Source organism: Triticum dicoccoides, chromosome 2B, assembly GCF_002162155.2.
Source record: "Triticum dicoccoides isolate Atlit2015 ecotype Zavitan chromosome 2B, WEW_v2.0, whole genome shotgun sequence".
Lineage (NCBI taxonomy): Eukaryota > Viridiplantae > Streptophyta > Magnoliopsida > Poales > Poaceae > Triticum > Triticum dicoccoides.
In genome coordinates this window covers 549,813,591-549,826,647 of record NC_041383.1, presented here as the reverse complement: position 1 = coordinate 549,826,647, position 13,057 = coordinate 549,813,591, and positions in this window count along the sequence as shown.

Here is a 13,057-nt window from a genome sequence, read left to right as displayed (position 1 = left end):
GCACGGCGGTGCGCACGCGTCGGCCACACGCCCCTGGCCTCCTGGCGGGAGGTGGAGGACGACTAGCACTGGCCAGTCGGCTGGGCCGGCTAGCTAGGCCGCGCAGTGCCAGGCCTCAGGTGGGCAAAGGTAAGCATTTTACATTTCTGTTTTCTTTTCTATTTTTCTGACATTTGTTTTGATTTAATTAAAATATTAAACCATTTTATTACCTTATGCCAATTTTTGCAGGAGCTAACTATATTATTCCAGAGCTCCTCAGCAAATGGCATAATTTTTGGACATATATTATATATATGACATATATATATCCAATGCAAATAATTATCGGATTAATCCAAATGGCCAAAATAAATATCCATGAGCTCCTAAAATATTTGTTTGAATTTTACCTCCGACCTATATTTTCAGAGAGCAACATGAACATTTTCTTGGACCTTTTTGGAGCAATTTTTATTTAGGTCATTTCCAAAAATGATTCTGAGGGTTTCACAAATCCTCATTTCAAATTAAATGGAATTTAAACATGATGCACAAATGACTAGCTAGCCTTGAGCATACCAGAACTAGGGATGTGACAACTCGCCCCCACTTGAAAGAATCTCGTCCCGAGATTCAGGGGTCGACAGAAAAAAAAAGGAGGGTAGTCCAGTTGAAGACAATCTTCTCGCTCCCAAGTAGCTTCTCTTTCAGAATGATGAGACCACTGAACCTTGAGAAACTTGATGTTATGACGTCGAGTGACACGCTCTGCTTGATCAAGAATGCGAACCGGGTACTCTCGATATGTGAGGTTATCTTGGAGATCAAGCGTTTCGTGGTCCACTCCGCGGATGGGATCCGAAAAGCAACGCCTGAGTTGAGAGACGTGGAAGACATCGTGAACTCGAGAAAGATGTGGGGGTAGTTCCAACTGGTAGGCAACCTCTCCTTGTTTAGCGAGAATGCGAAAGGGACCAATGTAACGAGGAGCCAACTTGCCCTTGATACCGAAGCGATGGGTACCCTTCAAAGGAGTAACCCGAAGGTAAGCTTTGTCGCCAATTTCATAAGTCATATCCTTATGATGACGATCGTACTGGCTCTTTTGACGAGACTGGGCTGTTTTCAAATTCTCACGAATGATGCGAACTTGCTCTTCTGCCTCTTCGATCATGTCCGGTCCAAAGAATTTTCTTTCACTGGTTTCTGACCAGTTCAAAGGTGTTCGACATCTTCGTCCATAGAGAACCTCAAAAGGAGCTTTCTTGAGGCTGGATTGATAGCTATTGTTATAAGCAAACTCGGCAAAAGGAAGACATTTCTCCCAATCCATACCGAATGAGATAACACAAGCTCTAAGCATCTCTTCGAGAATTTGGTTGACCCGTTCCACCTGACCACTCGACTGAGGGTGGAAAGCGGTACTGAAGGAAAGATGGGTTCCCATGGCAGTTTGGAAACTCTCCCAGAAATGAGAAGTGAAAAGACTGCCACGGTCTGAATTGATCTCTAGTGGAACACCATGAAGTGACACTATTCGAGAAATGTATAAGTCAGCAAGCTGACTAGCAGTGATACTCTCTCGAACAGGAAGGAAGTGAGCCACTTTGGAAAGATGATCAACGACTACGAAGATAGCGTTATTCCCTCTCTTGGTCCTGGGAAAGCCGGTGATGAAGTCCATACCAACTTTATCCCATTTCCATTCAGGAATAGCTAAAGGCTGAAGGATGCCAGCAGGCCTTTGATGCTCTGCCTTAACACGACGACATACGTCACAATTAGCAATGAAGTCGGCGATTTCTCTCTTCATCCTAGTCCACCAGAACCTCTAGCGTAGGTCCTGATACATCTTAGTACTACCGGGATGAATCGTGAGAGGAGATTCATGCGCCTCCTTAAGAATCAATTGTCGCAGATGTTGATTCTTGGGAACCACCAAGCGATTCTCAAAGAAAACAACACCACGATCATCCATAGAGAAACATCCACCAACTCCCTTCTTAATGTTTCTCTTGATCCGAGAAATTCCTGTGTCTTGCTTTTGAGCAGCGACAATTCGATCTTCAAGATCAGGTTTCGCCACCAAGGTAGAAAGGAATCCGTGAGGAGCAATGTGAAGATTAAGCTTACAGAATTCCTCATGGAGAAGTGGTTGGCCTTGCTGCAACATGAGATTGTTGTAATAGGATTTACGGCTTAGAGCATCAGCCATGACATTGGCTTTGCCTGGGGTGTAGGTAATCCCTAGATCATAATCTGTGATCAACTCCAACCAACGTCTTTGCCTAAGGTTCAGATCCGGTTGGGTGAAGATATACTTGAGACTCTGGTGATCGGTGTAGATCTCGCAACGTTTACCAAGAAGGTAATGTCGCCAGGTCTTGAGTGCATAGACTACGACTGCAAGCTCTAGATCATGTGTAGGATAATTCTCCTCATGTGGATGCAACTGTCGAGATGCATAGGCAATCACATGACGATCCTGCATAAGAATGCAACCTAGTCCCTGTCGTGAGGCGTCGCAGTAGATAATAAAGTCTTTAGTGAAATCCGGTGATACAAGTATGGGAGCAAAAGTCAGGCGCCTTTTCGGTTCCTGAAAACTGTATTCACACTGTGGGGACCACTCAAACTTTTTATCTTTCTTGAGAAGTTCCGTGAGGGGTTTGGCTACTTTGGAGAAGTTTTCAACAAAGCGGCGACAATAGCTGGCTAGACCAAGGAAACTCCTAACTTGTTTGACTGTTTCAGGTGGAGTCCAATCAAGAACAGCCTTAACTCTCTCGGGATTGACAGCAATGCCCTTACCAGAGATCACGTGGCCTAGATAGGTCACTTCTGGCAACCAAAATTCGCACTTGGAGAACTTGGCATAAAGACGATGCTCTCTGAGTTTTTCTAACACAAGTCTAAGATGTTCGGCATGCTCTTCCTCGTTCTTTGAGTAAATAAGAATATCATCGAGGTAAACCACGACGAACTTATCTAAGTACTCCATGAAGATCGAGTTCATCAAGCGGGAGAAAGCTGGAGCATTGGTTAGGCCAAAGGACATGACGGTGTACTCGTACTGGCCATAACGAGTGACAAAGGCCGTCTTGGGGATGTCCCCGTTTCTGATTTTGATTTGGTGGAAACCTAACCTCAAATCCATCTTAGAAAAGACTGAGGATCCAGCGAGCTGATCATACAGATCGTTGATCCTAGGGAGCGGATATTTGTTCTTTATCATGACCAAATTAACGGGACGATAATCTACAACCATCCGGTCCGTACCATCCTTCTTCTTGACGAAGAGGACAGGGCAAGCCCAAGGAGAAGAACTGGGACGGATGAAACCCTTTTGCAAGGACTCATCAAGTTGTTTCTTAAGCTCGGCTAGTTCTAAGGGTGCCATCTTGTAGGGTCTCCTAGAGATTGGAGCAGTTCCTGGGATAAGATCTATGACGAACTCTACATCTCTGTCAGGCGGAACACCTAGCAGTTCCTCTGGAAAGACATCCGGAAAGTCACGGACTACCGGAATATCTTCAAGGTCTGGAAGAGGGCTGGCATTAAGAGAATAGAGCTGACGCTTAGCAACTCTAGTGAAGACATTGACTATCTTGCCAGATGGATGTGTAAGCTGAACAGACCTGGTGAAACAATCAATCTTGGCATGATGAGCTGTCATCCAGTCCATACCCAAGATAATGTTAATATCCGAAGACTTGAGAGATATCAAGGAAGCAAGGAATGCAAGTCTGTCAACATGGATTTCATTGCCATAACTTATCCTAGAAGTTTGCCATTTGGATCCAGGAGTTTGAATAAGTAGCGGGGAGGGCATATCACAAAATGACATGTCGTGCAAGCGGGCATAGCTTTCAGAAATGAAGGAATGAGACGCTCCAGTATCGAACAAAACCGATGCTGGATGACAGTTAACAAGGAGTGTACCAAGAACGACATCTGGATCATCATGAGCGTCTTTAGCTGAGACGTGATGCACACGTCCATGTTTAATGGGAGCTGACTTGGCACTGATCATCTTGCGTGATGGCTTACCACGGCCAACAGACTTCTCGGGCTGAGGTGGAGCAACTCTGATCTGAGTGCAAATACGGGCAATGTGGCCTGGCTCTCCGCACTTGTAACAAATCTTGGAGGTAGGATGTGGACCCGCATTGGCAGGCGGTCCACCAATAGGCCTATGTGGAGCATACTGCTGAACTGGATGAGGTGCCACATAAGACGGCCTCGGTACATATCCGGAAGGAAGAGCGGAGTTTGGAACCCAAATCCGGCGCTTCTGAGAGCTAGAACCGGAGGAAGATCCCAAATCACGGGTGTGCTTACGAGACTCCTCGTAAGTGAGCTGAGCTATCTCTGCATTAATGGCTTTGTTCACAAGAGCTTGGAATGTATCACAATGATGCAGGTGGAGATCACGATGCAACTTGGGATTGAGACCCTTCCGGAACCTAGCCTGCTTCTTGGCGTCCGTGGACACCTCTTCTGTGGCATAACGGGCGAGGTTCTCAAACTCTCTACTGTAAGCATCAACAGCCAACTTACCCTGGGTGAAACTACAGAACTCTTCTCTCTTGCGATCGATGAGGGCTTCAAGAATGTGATGCTCGCGAAAAGCCTCAACGAAAACCCTCCAGGTGGGAGTCTGGTCAGCTGGAAGCATAGCCTCATAGTTCTGCCACCAAAGACTAGTAGGTCCTTCCAGGTGGTATGTGGCATGGGTGACCTTGTCACCTTCAGCTACGTTCGCGGAACGCAGCTTATGAGTGATGCTCCGAAGCCAGTCATCTGCATCGAGTGGCTCACTAGAATGATGAAAGGTGGGTGGATGCAAGTGAATGAAGTCATGAATGGTCGCAGACTTATTGGACTGATGTGCGGTGTTCTCCTCGATACGTGCCAACAAGTGGTTAGACTCACGCTTGTTCCTCTCCATCTCTAGCATGAACTCTGTCAACGAAGGTTGATCGGGAGGATCCTCGTCCCTACCATCTCCATGGTTCTGGCTACGAACAATAGAACTTGATGACATCCTGAGAAATGAAACCAGGGACGGAGTCAGCATCAACTATAGACTGTAGAATGTAGGACAAGGAATTAGTATCTCTCGAAATCCTAGGGAAATTCCGGCAGCATAACGGCAGTAAAATGCTCAGAATGAGACATCCTACTAAAAATGGGGTGGTAACATACTCATCAGCATTACTCAAGGTTCTGAGATCATACTAAACAGACTACACCGGAAATACTCAAAACTGGGGTATGACTCTGATCAACCAATCCTATGGGACTACGGAGTAGTAACACGTGATCCTGATAGACGGAAGAGAAAGCCTAGTTCCTTAACCCCGTCGGAAAGATAGGACGACTCAGATCAGAAGGCCATGAGGTAAAGGAGTAAAAGGAGCCTTACGTTCCTTCCTACAATCAATTCCCTTACATAACTAAAGAATTTCTAGACTCCACTTCGACCAGTTTGGCTTGGTAATCCTACAGGCAGTCAGGCTCTGATACCAAGGCTGTCAGGACCCCGATCCTAAGTCACATCGATCTAGCATGTAACACCTCATATCACTTTGCGGCCTCACGCACGGTATTCCCACGGGTGTCGCCTTACCATGCCCGGGACCATTTGCGCCTTTTGGCACACGTATATGATAGTGTCGCTAGCATCCATATGACAGAGAACCCGGGCTGACATGGCTAGTCGTGAACCCAAAGTGGCACTAACTTACAGGAACAGGCATACATGACCCAGCATCGAACGTGTCGGTCATCAGCGAGTGAATCCGGGCTGTAGCAACTGGGCTAACAGGACTCCGGTAAACCGGGCTGTAGCGGGCTAACAGGACTCCGGTATTCATCGCATGACATTTCCTCGAAGGGACAGACACAGGAATGAAGAAGGACACATGCCGGCCAGCCTAAGTGTTCCGGAGCAGTAGCACGCTACCATGGCTCAGTGGAAACACTAGGAGACATTTCCCGGTAAGAGAGGCTACTAAGGATAAACAACTAGATAGTCAGATCCCACACATAACAATACACATTACACGTACGCATAACATGCAAGTATGTGCTGTACAACATGGCATCACAGCATAACTCAACAACTCATATAGATAAAGGCTCAGAAGAGCCATCATAACATTTATTACAAACAGGGGTCACATGACCCAACATTCAGAGCAATCAAGCAACAAGCGGAAGCATTACATGTCTGAGTACAGACATCTACAAATGAAAAAGGCTAAAGAGCCTGACTATCTACAATATCCGATCAAGATCGTAGCTGAGGCACAAGCTACTTGTCGAAGTCCACGAGAACACTAGTAAGACCGAAGTCTCCGCTGCAAAAACATAAATAAAGCAACATGAGTACAAAGGTACTCAGCAAGACTTACATCAGATCCTATCATACATGCATTTGTATCAAAAGGTGGTGTGGGGTTTAGTTGCAGCAAGCCAGCTTTGACTCTGTGGCTATCCTGTTCTACGACTACCAGAACTTCTTTAAGGTGATATGGCGCACACGAGTCCACTAATCACACTACAATACACTACTATGGATTCATCCCCGTCTCCCTACGAGAAGGCCATCCATAGCACTCACATTTGTCTTGAGCATTTTAGAGTATCCACTTCAAGTTGTCTATGTACCATGTAAGCATCCAAGAAGTCCATAACCGCGGACCCGGCTATTCGAATAGATCATGTTAACCCTGCAGGCGTGTACTTCTTCACACACGCTCTCGCCACTTACTGCCATGTACACGTCATGTATCTCGGCAACCTTCAAGCGGAAGACTGGCGAGGGTGTCGGCCACGACCTGACTAACCACACAAGACTCTAGTCCAGGTTTATCGCCTATTCGGGTTCCATCCACAAGGAGATCCGGCCGGGGTTTCACTCACGGCCCCAAACGATGTGTGCAGGGTTCCCAAGCCCACCTTGCCGGATGGATCTACGCTTGGTACACCGTGCCACTTGTGCCTAGTCTGTCCCAAGCCCACCTGGCCGAGTGCCACTTGGTAGACTACTAACACTGCCTACAAACACCAGAAACTAGTTGCGACTCCTGGACAGAGATCAAGTTGGTTAATAAGTCGAGAGGGCTTGGAGCGCCCGGAGCCCAATGTGTGGTAGTATCGAGTCATTGGACAACATACATAGAACTCAGTGCTTAAGGACGGTTCCAGTGAGACAACCCACCATGTACTCCTACATGGCCTCTCACCGCTACCTTTACCAAAATGTGTTCACACACTTAACTCTCAGCACCAGAACATATCGTAACACTCCAATTCATTCCCAATGAATCAGACCTGACACAACTCTAAGCAATAGCAGGCATAGCATGGTAGGAACACATCAGTGGCTTCAATCAACTCCTACACATGCTAGTGGGTTTCAACTATTTACTGTGGCAAGGACAGGTCATGCAGAGGAATGGGTTCAACTACCGCAGCACAAAGTAGCAGATGAATCGTTGTTGTCCTAATGCAATAACAAAGAGCAGGAGCGAGAGAGTAGGATTATATCGGAATGAAAAAGGGGGTTTGCTTGCCTGGTAGATCAACAAGGAAGGCACTGCTTCACAGACAGGTACTCGGGAACGGTCTCCGGAGTAGGACCTATCGAGAAGGAACAGTGTCGACAATCAATACACAAACATATGCAACAATATGATGCATGAACATGGCATGTAGATGTGATGCTGTTTGAGCTAATGCGACTAGCATCCATTTGGTTGAAATCCATTTGAACCAAAGGTTCAAATGCATCTCCAAATTAAGCCCTTATATAAGCCATTTTAGTGTTTCGCTTATACAGTGGGTATAAGTTGGTTTGTCATGCATGAAACTAGTACAAATGGATAGATTGCATTTTTTTGATAATTTTTCATATATAAATTATTTCAATCTGAGCTACGGTTGAATTTCTATGAATTTTTGAAGTTTTGCTAATTTCTGGAATTTCCTGTTTTAAAATAATTCCAAAAATAAATAATTGCGTCAGCATGACGTCCGCACAACGTCAGCAGGTCAACCGGGGCTGACCAGGGTCAAACCTGACGTGTGGGGACCACACGTCAGTGACACTGGGGTTAACCCCGAGTCAAACCTGGGCTGATAAGCTTTGACTAAGCCCTGGGGCCCACTGGTCAGTCTCAGGGGGGTAATTAGGAGGGGGTTGAGCACTAACTAAGCCGCCACGTCAGCGCCCGCCGGAGTTGGCCGGCGGCGACCAAACCACGCGGCGGTGCTTCGCCGGAACGCGCTACAGGCGGCGGGAAAGCGCGCGGGGACTACCCATCGGCAGCCCGCGCTCGACCGCATCCACCTGGGCATAGGGAAGGTCGCGGGGACGGCGGAGCTCGCCGGAGCAGAGCTCGCGGCGGCGACCGGAGCTCGGTCGATGCGGGTTAGGCGCTGCAGGGCACTAGGGAGGCTGCGAGCGGGTCCGCACGATTCGCCAGAGTGCACTGAGTGCAATGGCGAGCTCGGCTGCGGGCTGCAGCGGCTGTGGCCACGAGGGCGAGGAGCTGCGGCGGCGATGGCTTCGGCCATGGTGGGGAACGGAGCTACGGCGCGGGAACGAGGGGGAGAAGAGAGGGGAAATAGGGAGATGCTCACGGTGGATCCAGCGAAGGCGTCAGCGGGCTCGGGGAAGCACTGGTGCGGCCGGAGCGTCGTCGGCGATCTCGGGCAGCCGGTGACGAAGACGATGGTGATGGCGGCGTTCCAGGGCGTCCGGCGCCGTGTGTCTCGTCGAGGAGGCGTAGCCCACAGCGGCGGAGCGCGTGGACACGACGGAGGGACGAGGGGGAGGCGCTGGCTACGGTGGTGCTCGTCGGCGGCGGCGATGGCACACGGACGTTCGCGGGAGAGGGCGAGAGAGAGGAGGGGAGGCCACTGGAGAGAGGGAGAGAGGTGCGGGGCGGCGCGTGGCGTCGTTCCGGACGTCCAGGCATCATGGGGGAGGACAGGCAGGCAGGTGCCGTGGCGGCACGGCGGTGCGCACGCGTCGGCCACACGCCCCTGGCCTCCTGGCGGGAGGTGGAGGACGACTGGCACTGGCCAGTCGGCTGGGCCGGCCAGCTGGGCCGCGCAGTGCCAGGCCTCAGGTGGGCACAGGTAAGCATTTTACATTTTTGTTTTCTTTTCTATTTTTCTGACATTTGTTTTGATTTAATTAAAATATTAAACCATTTTATTACCTTATGCCAATTTTTGCAGGAGCTAACTATATTATTCCAGAGCTCCTCAGCAAATGGCATAATTTTTGGACATATATTATATATATGACATATATATATCCAATGCAAATAATTATTGGATTAATCCAAATGGCCAAAATAAATATCCATGAGCTCCTAAAATATTTGTTTGAATTTTACCTCTGACCTATATTTTCAGAGAGCAACATGAACATTTTCTTGGACCTTTTTCGAGAAATTTTTATTTAGGTCATTTCCAAAAATGATTCTGAGGGTTTCACAAATCCTCATTTCAAATTAAATGGAATTTAAACATGATGCACAAATGACTAGCTAGCCTTGAGCATACCAGAACTAGGGATGTGACATCAACCTCTTTCACTATAAAGTGGTTGAAATTGTGGATGTGCAGTTCGATGAGACTAACGGCTCACAAAGAGATCACCTGCCAAATGTGCTAGATGAATTACCCCCTAGTGAGTCAATCAAGCAAATGGGAATTAGAGAGATCATACCATCTGAGAATCAGACTGAAGAAGAACTGATTGTTTCTGCATCTACTCAACCTGAAGACAATGCTCAACCTGAAGACAATCCCCCAAATGATGACATTGATCAGAATGAGCAAAAACTTCGTCCTGTTCATCCTCATGTTGCAAATGAAGTACAGATTGAGAAGATAATCGACAGCATCAATGCACCTGGTGCACTCACTCGTTCAGGAGCTACTCAAAGAGCAACACAACTAACAAATTTCTGTGGGCATTTTGCATTCGTCTCAATCCCAGAACCCAAGAAAGTCGTTGAAGCCTTCATGGAACCTGAATGGATTCAAGCTATGCAAGAAGAGCTTCAACAGTTCGAGTTGAACAATATGTGGGAATTGGTCAAGCGTCCTGATCCCCGGAAGCACAATATCATTGGCACCAAATGGATATATCGCAATAAGCAAGATGAGCATGGTCAAGTAGGCAGAAACAAAGCTCGTCTCGTTGCACAAGGTTACACTCAAGTGGAAGGAATTGACTTCGATGAAACATTTGCTCTGCTGGCAAGGCTTGAAGCCATTCGCATACTGGTAGCCTATGCAAATCATCACAACATCCTTTTGTATCAAACAGATGTGAAGAGTGCTTTTCTCAATGGCAAAATAGAAGAAGAAGTGTATGTTGCACAACCTCCTGGCTTTGAAGATTCAAAACATCCTGATATGGTATACAAGCTCAACAAGGCACTGTATGGCCTCAAACAAGCCCCTCGTGCTTGGTATGACACTCTCAAAGACTTCCTGAAGAGCAAAGACTTCAAACCTGGTTCACTAGATCCTACACTCTTCACGAAGACATATGATGGTGAACTGTTTGTGTGCCAAATCTATGTGGATGACATTATCTTCATCTGCACCAACAAGAAATACAGTGATGAGTTTGGTCACATGATGCAAGAGCAATATCAGATGTGCATGATGGGCGAGCTGAAGTTCTTTCTGGGTCTCCAAATCCGTCAGCAACACAATGGCATCTTCATCTCTCAAGAAAAATATCTCAAAGATTGCCTGAAGAAGTTTGGAATGCAAGACTGCAAATGATACATGACGTCAATGCCAACCAAAAGTCATCTGGGTCCCGACGCCAATGGTAAAGAGCTCGATCAAAAGGTATACCACTCCATGATTGGTTCTTTGCTTTATTTATGTGCATCTAGGCCAGATATAATGCTTAGTGTTTGCATGTGTGCCCGATTCCAAGCGGCACCAAAGGAATCGCATCACTTAGCTGTGAAGCGAATTCTTTGATATTTGGATTACACCCCAACACTAGGATTATGGTATCCAAAGGGCTCAGAGTTTGATATAGTTGGATTCTCAGATGCTGATTATGCTGGTGACAAGGTTGATCGCAAGTCCACATCATGCACATGTCACTTTCTGGGACGATCACTTGGCTGTTGGTCTTCAAAGAAGCAGAACTGTGTATCTCTCTCCACTGCTGAATCCGAATACATTGCTACTGGATCTTGATATGCTCAACTTCTCTGGATGAAGCAAACTCTCAAGGACTATGGCATTCACCTGAAGAATGTTCCACTCTACTATGATAATGAAAGCGCCATCAAGATAGCCAACAACCGAGTTCAGCACTCGAAGACAAAGCACATTGAGATTCGTCATCACTTTCTTAGAGATCATGTCATGAAGGAAGATATTGATATCATTCACGTCAAAACTAAAGAGCAATTGGTTGATATCTTCACAAAGCCCTTGGATGAGAAAAGGTTTTGCAAGTTGCGGTGTGAGCTAAATATCTTGGAATCCTCAAATGTCCTGTGATTGGACACACATCCTAACACTTATGCATTTTGATGACTTAGATGTACAATGCATGAAGTAATGTATATCTTCAATCAATGAAGACATACACTCTAAGTGTGAATACATTAATGCGGAATTTGACTTCGGAGCGCCAAGATAATTGTGCGCCGTGTCTGGGTCTAATACTTCCTATACGGTGGGTAACGCCACCACCAAACTTTTGTTTGGAGTGTTTCTCTTGGTGTTATGATTGCAAAAGCGTCGCACCTGATTTGTCTTTATTCTTGATTCAAGTTCATACTTGATTTATCTTCATCTTGTTGATTTGGTCATGTACTGATTTCACTTATAGCTATGAATTCATGCTGAATCTTTTGATCTAAGTGAATGTGATCGGACCCTAACCTATCTATGCTTCTACCTCAACTCTATCCGTCCAAATCATATGCATTCTATTGAAAACTATCAATTGTCTTCACTGAGACCTTGTCAGCTGAAGTCAATCTGACAAACATTTATATCTGTTTTTAATGCTCTATCTTTATTTCCTTAAATCCGAAGAATTCGGAACGACCACCCCGACAATCCAGGCATGCGTGGGAACATGGAACAACATCCAAGGTGTTGCATGCTTGCCACGTGTTCCTCAGATGTGAATCGCCAGGGGCACCTGCATAATTGCGTTGTGCCGTCCCTTTCCTTATAAATACCCATCACATCACGGTCAAAAATCCTTCTTCTACCTTGCCACCTCTCGCAAACCCTAGCGCCACCGCTATCTCTCGACGACACCAGCGACTAAGCGCTTAGGTGCCGCGACCTCACCGACACCGTCCTCACGCCGGACGTGGACCTCATCTTCTCCGCCGCTGCCGTAGGAGTCTTCTGTCGCCAAGTTAGGGCACGGGTGAACTGCTCGGCCTCCCACTTCGCTTCGTCTAGCAGTTCTTCATGTGGTAATTAAAACCTACTTTCTACCATCTTTTCAATCTGATAGATTCATCCTTATTTACCAAAAGTGGTTTCTACACATCAAAGTTGAATCTATCCCGTTATGCATCTCATAGTATGCCTAGTCTGTTCACTTATGCTTCTCTACAAGTCAGATTCCTCACTTGTACTTATTCTTGGATTCGTACAAATCTGGAACCGACTCACAACAAATAAGTGAATGTCTTCGCGGTATGAGGTCAATGTCTTCAAACTGATTTATCTTCAAAATCTTCTGAGAATGCATATGACCTCTTCCCCTTCCTTCGCACCTCTAATGCTGTCACAGGTACATGTCCGTGGGAGAATCCCTTGGTTCTCATAGTCTGCAATCATTTGCAGAGTTCTTACAGAGTCACATAAATTCCCCTGAAGCTAGTTCTTGTCTGACCAGTCGTCGGAAGCCTTTGCACGTTCTGAAGCCATTCACTTTAGGCTTCATGGCTACTGAAAAATCAGCTAGGAAGGGTGGCAGATAGCGCCGTGGCAATACCTCTAAGGATTTGCCACCAGATCTGCATGAGATGTACAAGACAGA